Source organism: Tenrec ecaudatus, chromosome 3 (genome assembly GCF_050624435.1).
Source record: "Tenrec ecaudatus isolate mTenEca1 chromosome 3, mTenEca1.hap1, whole genome shotgun sequence".
Classification (NCBI taxonomy): domain Eukaryota; kingdom Metazoa; phylum Chordata; class Mammalia; order Afrosoricida; family Tenrecidae; genus Tenrec; species Tenrec ecaudatus.
In genome coordinates this window covers 89263304-89269593 of record NC_134532.1, presented here as the reverse complement: position 1 = coordinate 89269593, position 6290 = coordinate 89263304, and the positions used below count along the sequence as shown (strand labels likewise).

General features: G+C 40.6%; 1 non-coding gene across 1 annotated transcript; it reads left to right on the top strand.

Moving 5' to 3' along the window:
* Positions 1–574: 574 nt before the first annotated feature.
* LOC142443816 (U1 spliceosomal RNA) lies at positions 575–736 on the top strand. The gene has a single exon (XR_012783563.1). It is a non-coding gene; the product is annotated as a U1 spliceosomal RNA (small nuclear RNA).
* Positions 737–6290: the final 5554 nt, after the last annotated feature.

Sequence of the window (6290 nt, the reverse complement as noted above, 5' to 3'; positions counted from 1 at the left end):
CAAGCACCTAGATTTTGAGATCTCTTACACACGCCTAAATTAAATTTTACCTTGTTCATCGATAAATAACAGAGATGGTGAGGTTATATGGATAGAGCAATATATTTTAGCATGTAGGACCATTCTTTTATTGAATATAATAGGAATATAGAAACCACTGTTATATATTCAATTCTGAATCATCTCTACCCTGGAGAGGGTTTACCAGACCATAAACCTTTATGGGAACAGATAGCCTCATCTTTCTCTCACTGAGTGTCTAGTAGTTTTGAAATTCAGAGCACACGGTTAGCAGTTGAACACGTACCTGACAGTGCCACCAGGACTTCTATCACAGGAATAGAGATGGAAATCACGATAAACATTTCAATTCCTTTCAGTTGTTCCTATAAACACAGCAAGTTCCATCCTAGTTGAAATACCAGTAAGAGTTTTTGTTTTCTTTTCTCTTTTTTTGCGTTACTCTTTTTTTAAGTTACTCATCGAACTTAGCTAAAATTTGTATGAAAAAGACATATGAATAGCTGATTTTTAAAATACACCACAAATTCATGGTAATAAAGATAGTTGGCATATACTTACCTGGCAGGGGAGATACCATGCTCACAAAGGTGGTTTTCCCAGGGCAAGGCTTATCCATTGCGCTCTGGCTGTGCTCACCCCTGCGATTTCCCCAAGTGTGGGAAACTCAACTGCAAAATTTGTGGTAGTGGAGGACTGCATTTGCACTCTACCCTGTATTCTTTAAAAAACAAGACAAAGACAGCTTGGCATACGTGCAAACACAAATCAAAGAATGAAGCAGGAAAGCGTGGACAGAGGTGCACCATCTTATGCGGGGCTCTGCAGAGAAGCAAGACCTGTGCAGCATTTTTTTTTCTGGTTTGTTTTTTGTAAAAAAAATCATGTTCTATTCATGGAGATTATTTATTTTACTGTATCTTCCTAAAGATATTTATTATTTTTAAAATTTAATCATTTTATTGGGGGCTCATACAACTCTTATCACAATCCATTGTGTCAAGCACATATATACATTTGGCGCCATCATCATTCTCAAAACATTTGCCTTTTACTTGAGCCCTTGGTATCAACTCCTCATTTTTCCCCTCTCTCCCCTCTCCCTCTCCCTCATGAACTCTTGATAATTTATAAATTATTATTATTATATTGTCATATCTTACACTGGCCTACATCTCCCTTCACCCACTTTTCTGTTGTCCGTCCCCCAGGTAGGATGTCACATGTAGATCCTTAAGATCGGTTTCCCCTTTCCAACCCACCCTCCCGGCATCGCCACTCTCACTACTGGTCCTGAAGGGATCATCCGCCTTGGATTCCCTGTGTTTCCAGTTCCTATCTGGACCAATGTACATCCTCTGGTCTAGCCAGATTTGTAAGATAGAATTGGGATTATGATAGTGGAGGGGGAGGTGTTGGGGGGGGAGGAAGCATTTAGGAATGAGAGGAAAGTTGTATGTTTCATCATTGCTATACTCCTGTGCAGCTTTTATGTGTGTAGATACAGAGAGTTTGTAGCAAAGGAACGGGTACTAGCAGGTAAATTCCAAGTTTGTGGGTCAAATATCAAGCTGGAGTTTTCTCTTGACTACTGATCCACCATTCAGAGGTCAGATGGGAAGCTTCTGGCTGCAGGAGCCAATGAAGCCAAAGTCAGCAGGCAAAATGGGGATGTGCTGACAACTAGGATTGGCAGTCAGTTCCAATCCAGAGCACTGGAGGTCAGAGAATGAGCCAGATGTAAGAACCACAACCAACAAAAAGCACAGTAGCTTTTTCAGAGTCCACTTATATTGGAAGCAAGCCACACCCCTGGAGAAACTTCCTCTCACTTGATTGCAACAGTGCTGTGATCTGAGAAAGGGTGTTGCATACCACCTTAATCTTCTTACAACTGATCGACTGTGCATAGCAGATCCTATTATAGATCCGATAATGTTGTGTTAGATGTGATCATATAGGATAACTAGGTCTTAACTGCCAACCCCCTGAGAAGCCTGGTCAGCCAAGGTGATACAAAAAACCTTAACTACTCATACACTAACATACACACAAAACTTTGTTCCCACAAAACTATACAAATGAAAGATTGCTTAATAGGTGATTTAAAGAAATCTGTCTCTATATGTTATAGGTTAGGCTCACTAGAAGATTAAAACCAGTGACGTAGAATTATGAATATATACAAAATATTTTTTTTTAAAAAACAGTCACTACTATTGAATTGACTCCAACTTATAGCAATGCTAGAAGACAGAGTAGAACTGCTCTGGGGGTTTTCCAAGGCTGCAAATCTGCAGCACTTAAAGATTACGTCAACTTGACGGCACCTGAACGTAGTGTCGGTAGACACTAAAGTATCAGTCAGGTGGTAGCCTGATGATGCCTCCTTAGGGGTGTGGCCTTTCATAGAAGAGAGAGACTTAGCAGAGACAATTTCTCTTTTGCCCCCTTCACCTTCCTGCTTGCTGAGACTCTGTCTGCCTCCAAGGGTGGCACCATTTGGGCCTCTGACCCTGGGAGCCAACCTCCAAGTTGTCTATGCCCTGCCATGATCCCACTGACCTTGGACCTATGTGATTCTGCACCCACTAGCCTGTGACCTCCCTGCTTCTCTATTCAACTTTTGGTGTCATCAGCCGGCAGCTGCATGAGTCTGAAGGTGGACCTGCCATCAGACCTATAGACCTTGTATTGGACTGGCCTGAGATGTCTTCTTGATATGAAATTACTTCTTGATATAAAGTTCTTCCATATGTGTGTGTGTGTATATATATATATATATATATATATATATATATATATATATATATATATATCACAGGTATTGTGTCTCTAGACAACCCAGCCTAACACAAAATATCTTTATGGGAGAAGAAGGCCTCATCTTTCTGTCACAGAAGTAACTGGTGGTTTGAAATCCTAACCTTATGTTTAGCAGTACAACGTGCAACTCACGACACCATCAGGGTTCCCTGAATACTACACTGCTGTTGTGATTGTTTGGTGCCATCAGATCGCTTCTGACTCATAGTGACTTCAGCCCATTATAGCAGCCACTGTGTCAGTCCATCTCCTCAAGGACCTGCCTCTCTTTCGCTGCCCCTCCACTTTACCAAGCATGATGTCCTTCTCCAGGGACTGGTCTCTCCTGATGACATGTCCACAGTACCTGAGACTAAATCTCCCTTGCCTCTGAGAAGTATTCTGGCTTCACTTCTTCTAAGGCTTATCTGTTGCTTCTTTGACAGTCCACGGTACTTTTCAATATTCTTTGGCAACACCATAGTTCAAGTACACTGATTTTTCTTCAGTCCTCCTTATTCAATGTCCAATTTCACTGAAGCAACTGAAAATTCCATGGCTTCAGTCAGGCACAACTTAGTCCTCCAAGTAACACCCTGGTTTTTCAACACTTTAGAGAGGCATGGTGCAGCAGATTGATCTCAAGCAATGTGTCATTTTCTCTCTTGATTACAGCTTCCATGAATATTGATTGTGGATCTAAGCAAGAGGAAATCCTTAACAACTTCAGCTTTTCCTCCATTTATCAAGACCTGTTGGTCTGGTTGTGAGGATTTGGGTTTTCTTTGCATTGAGCTGTCATCCACACTGAAGGCTGCAGTCTTTGATCTTCATCAGCAAGTGCTTCGAGTCCTCCTCTCCTTCAGTGAGCAAGACTGTGTCAGCTCCATATCTCAGGTTGTTTCTTCTCCATATAATCTGCCCTCTCTGAATCATGTACATAGAGAAGTTTACTTAGAGGAATGGCTGCTAAGTCCCCAAACCAAAGGTCAGGCAGCAGTTTGGAAGCACTTATGATTCATGTAGTTGCAGAAGCTGAATGAGCCAAGATTTTAAGTCAAGAAAAAGGCTTTTAGCTCACATAACAAAACCTGGGGTCCAAGGGGGGGGGGGGATTGAAAGCAGGATCAAGAGAGACAAAATATCCATCTATATTGATTGCAAACAACATTACAGGGACCCTCATGTTGTAGTGAGCTATGCTTTGAACTTTTAACCAAGAGGTTAGCAATTTAAAACCACCAATTGCTCCATAGAAGAAAGATGAGACTTTCTACTCCCATAAACCTATAGGGGCAGTTATACCTTGTCCTGTAGAGTCACTATGAGTTGGAATTGACTCAATGGTAGTGAGTTCAGTCTGGGTTTTTGGAAGCAACACTCCAAGGAAATTTCCAATCCAATTGATCAGATCGCAAAATGAAGAATGATTACATAATATCTGCTAAACCACTGAGCCACTAACACCTAAGAACAATGAACAAGAAACCACTGAAAATCATGGTCGAGTCAAATTGACAGATAACATCCCATTAATCACCACATTCCACCATATTCTCATCTTGGAACCTGAATGCCTTCCCTTAAACCAAGCATAATCTGTAAATAAAGAGCATTATAAAATCATACTTGGGCCTCTCATGATACAATCAATATACATATGACCAAATATGCACTAATCTCCTTTACCTCCAGTATTCTTATAAGTAATGAAAAAGGGAGGGAATAAAAACAAAGAATATATATATGCAGACCTAGACCATGCACCACAGAACACTGGGACATGGAACCCTAGATCTACAAGGTGCACAACACATTCCAAAGGCTATAACAGAGGGATGCAATGTGGAAACCCAACTAAGTGAATTAGTTTCTACCTCAAACACAGCCGTAACTCTAGGATTTCAGACTGGAACTACATAGTGTGTGAAGAAGGCAGCTATAACAAGAGTATTGAACTTTCAGTAAGCAAACTAACATTTACGTTGCACACCAATGCCCTACTCATTGTATTAAGAGATGTATTATTCTGGCAGACTTGTGTCTGACATTGTCAGTAAATATCATTGTAAGGTTTGCCTGATAGCCAGCTCAAATTGTCTGTGCACACAGCATCTAGTCACATGAGAATTTAGTCTATACAAGTGGATAAGCCAGGTATTGTGATATGTAGTTAGCTTATACTTGTTCAACCTCCTTCTCTCAATAGTGTTTTAAAAATTAGTACCATGGTCTAATCAATGACACTATAAAGAGAAGATCCTTATGCTCCAGGGAAATGCTCAATAAGATTCTCTACCACAAATTCACAAGGATGTCTCTAAGGTGAGCCAGAGGCAGATAAAAGGTATAGGTTCAGGAATGAATTGGTGGCTCACAATTAATCCTAGTTCCAATCTAAGAACAGTTCTTATGGAATGGCTCTGCTTGATACTTGCCCTCATGAAAGAAATACAGACTCTATAGGTGCTATAGCAAAGTGTAATGTAGAAATTAGGTGGTGGAGGTATCAGATGAAGAACAGACTTCATAGAAAATACACTTGTCCCGCAACAAGAATGGCAACTATACACTTTGGCCTCACCTAACAGAATAAACAGGAATCAACTTGATTATCTCTGGTCAAAAAGCTGAATTATATATAGAAGAATGTAGTATCAGAATTCAATAAGCCTCATTAACTTGTATTAGTCAGATTTCCCAGCCTTACGTGCTGTGATACGAGGATTGAAGCACTTTCTAAGGAACATCAAAGATTTAGTCTTCCGTATGGATTACAACTCAATGTAAAGAAAACTAAAATGCTCACAACTGTAACAACATGATTGTATTAGTCTGGGTAGACTAGAGAAATAAATTCCTAAAGATATTCATCTGTGTTTAAGAAAGAGGTTTATATATAAGAGCAGTTGAACATTAAGGAAACATCCCAGCCCAGTCCAGATCAAGTCCATAAGTCCGCTATTAGCCCATATGTCTGATACCAATATCTCTTCTGACTCACGAAACACATGCAATGATGCCAAATGCAGGACGATCACACCAGTGGGTGGAAAGTCTTGTGGATCCTGTGGCAGTGTAAGTATATCAGCACCAGCAGGGGTTTCCACGTGGGTCCTTAGGCTCCATCAGGCTCGTTGTCCATAACACCTTGCAGGGAGTCAGCCTTGTCAGTAGAGAGTCTCCAAGGGAGTGAGCTGAGAGAAAGAGTCTCTCCTACCTCCAAGGAGGAAATCTAGGAATTCTAAGAGTTCTCAGGAGAAGATCAGGTCCACACAGAGGCCTCATTTGCTATGAACCAATTGACAGAATAGACCCCACCCCTGCACACTTAATCCTCAAATTGACAAACAATTATATATCTACCACAGACCACAACTTGTCAATTTGACACTTTCACATAACTCTTTAGCAATATATAGTTTTCATACTAACAATAGTAAAATCATATCTGTACTTAACAG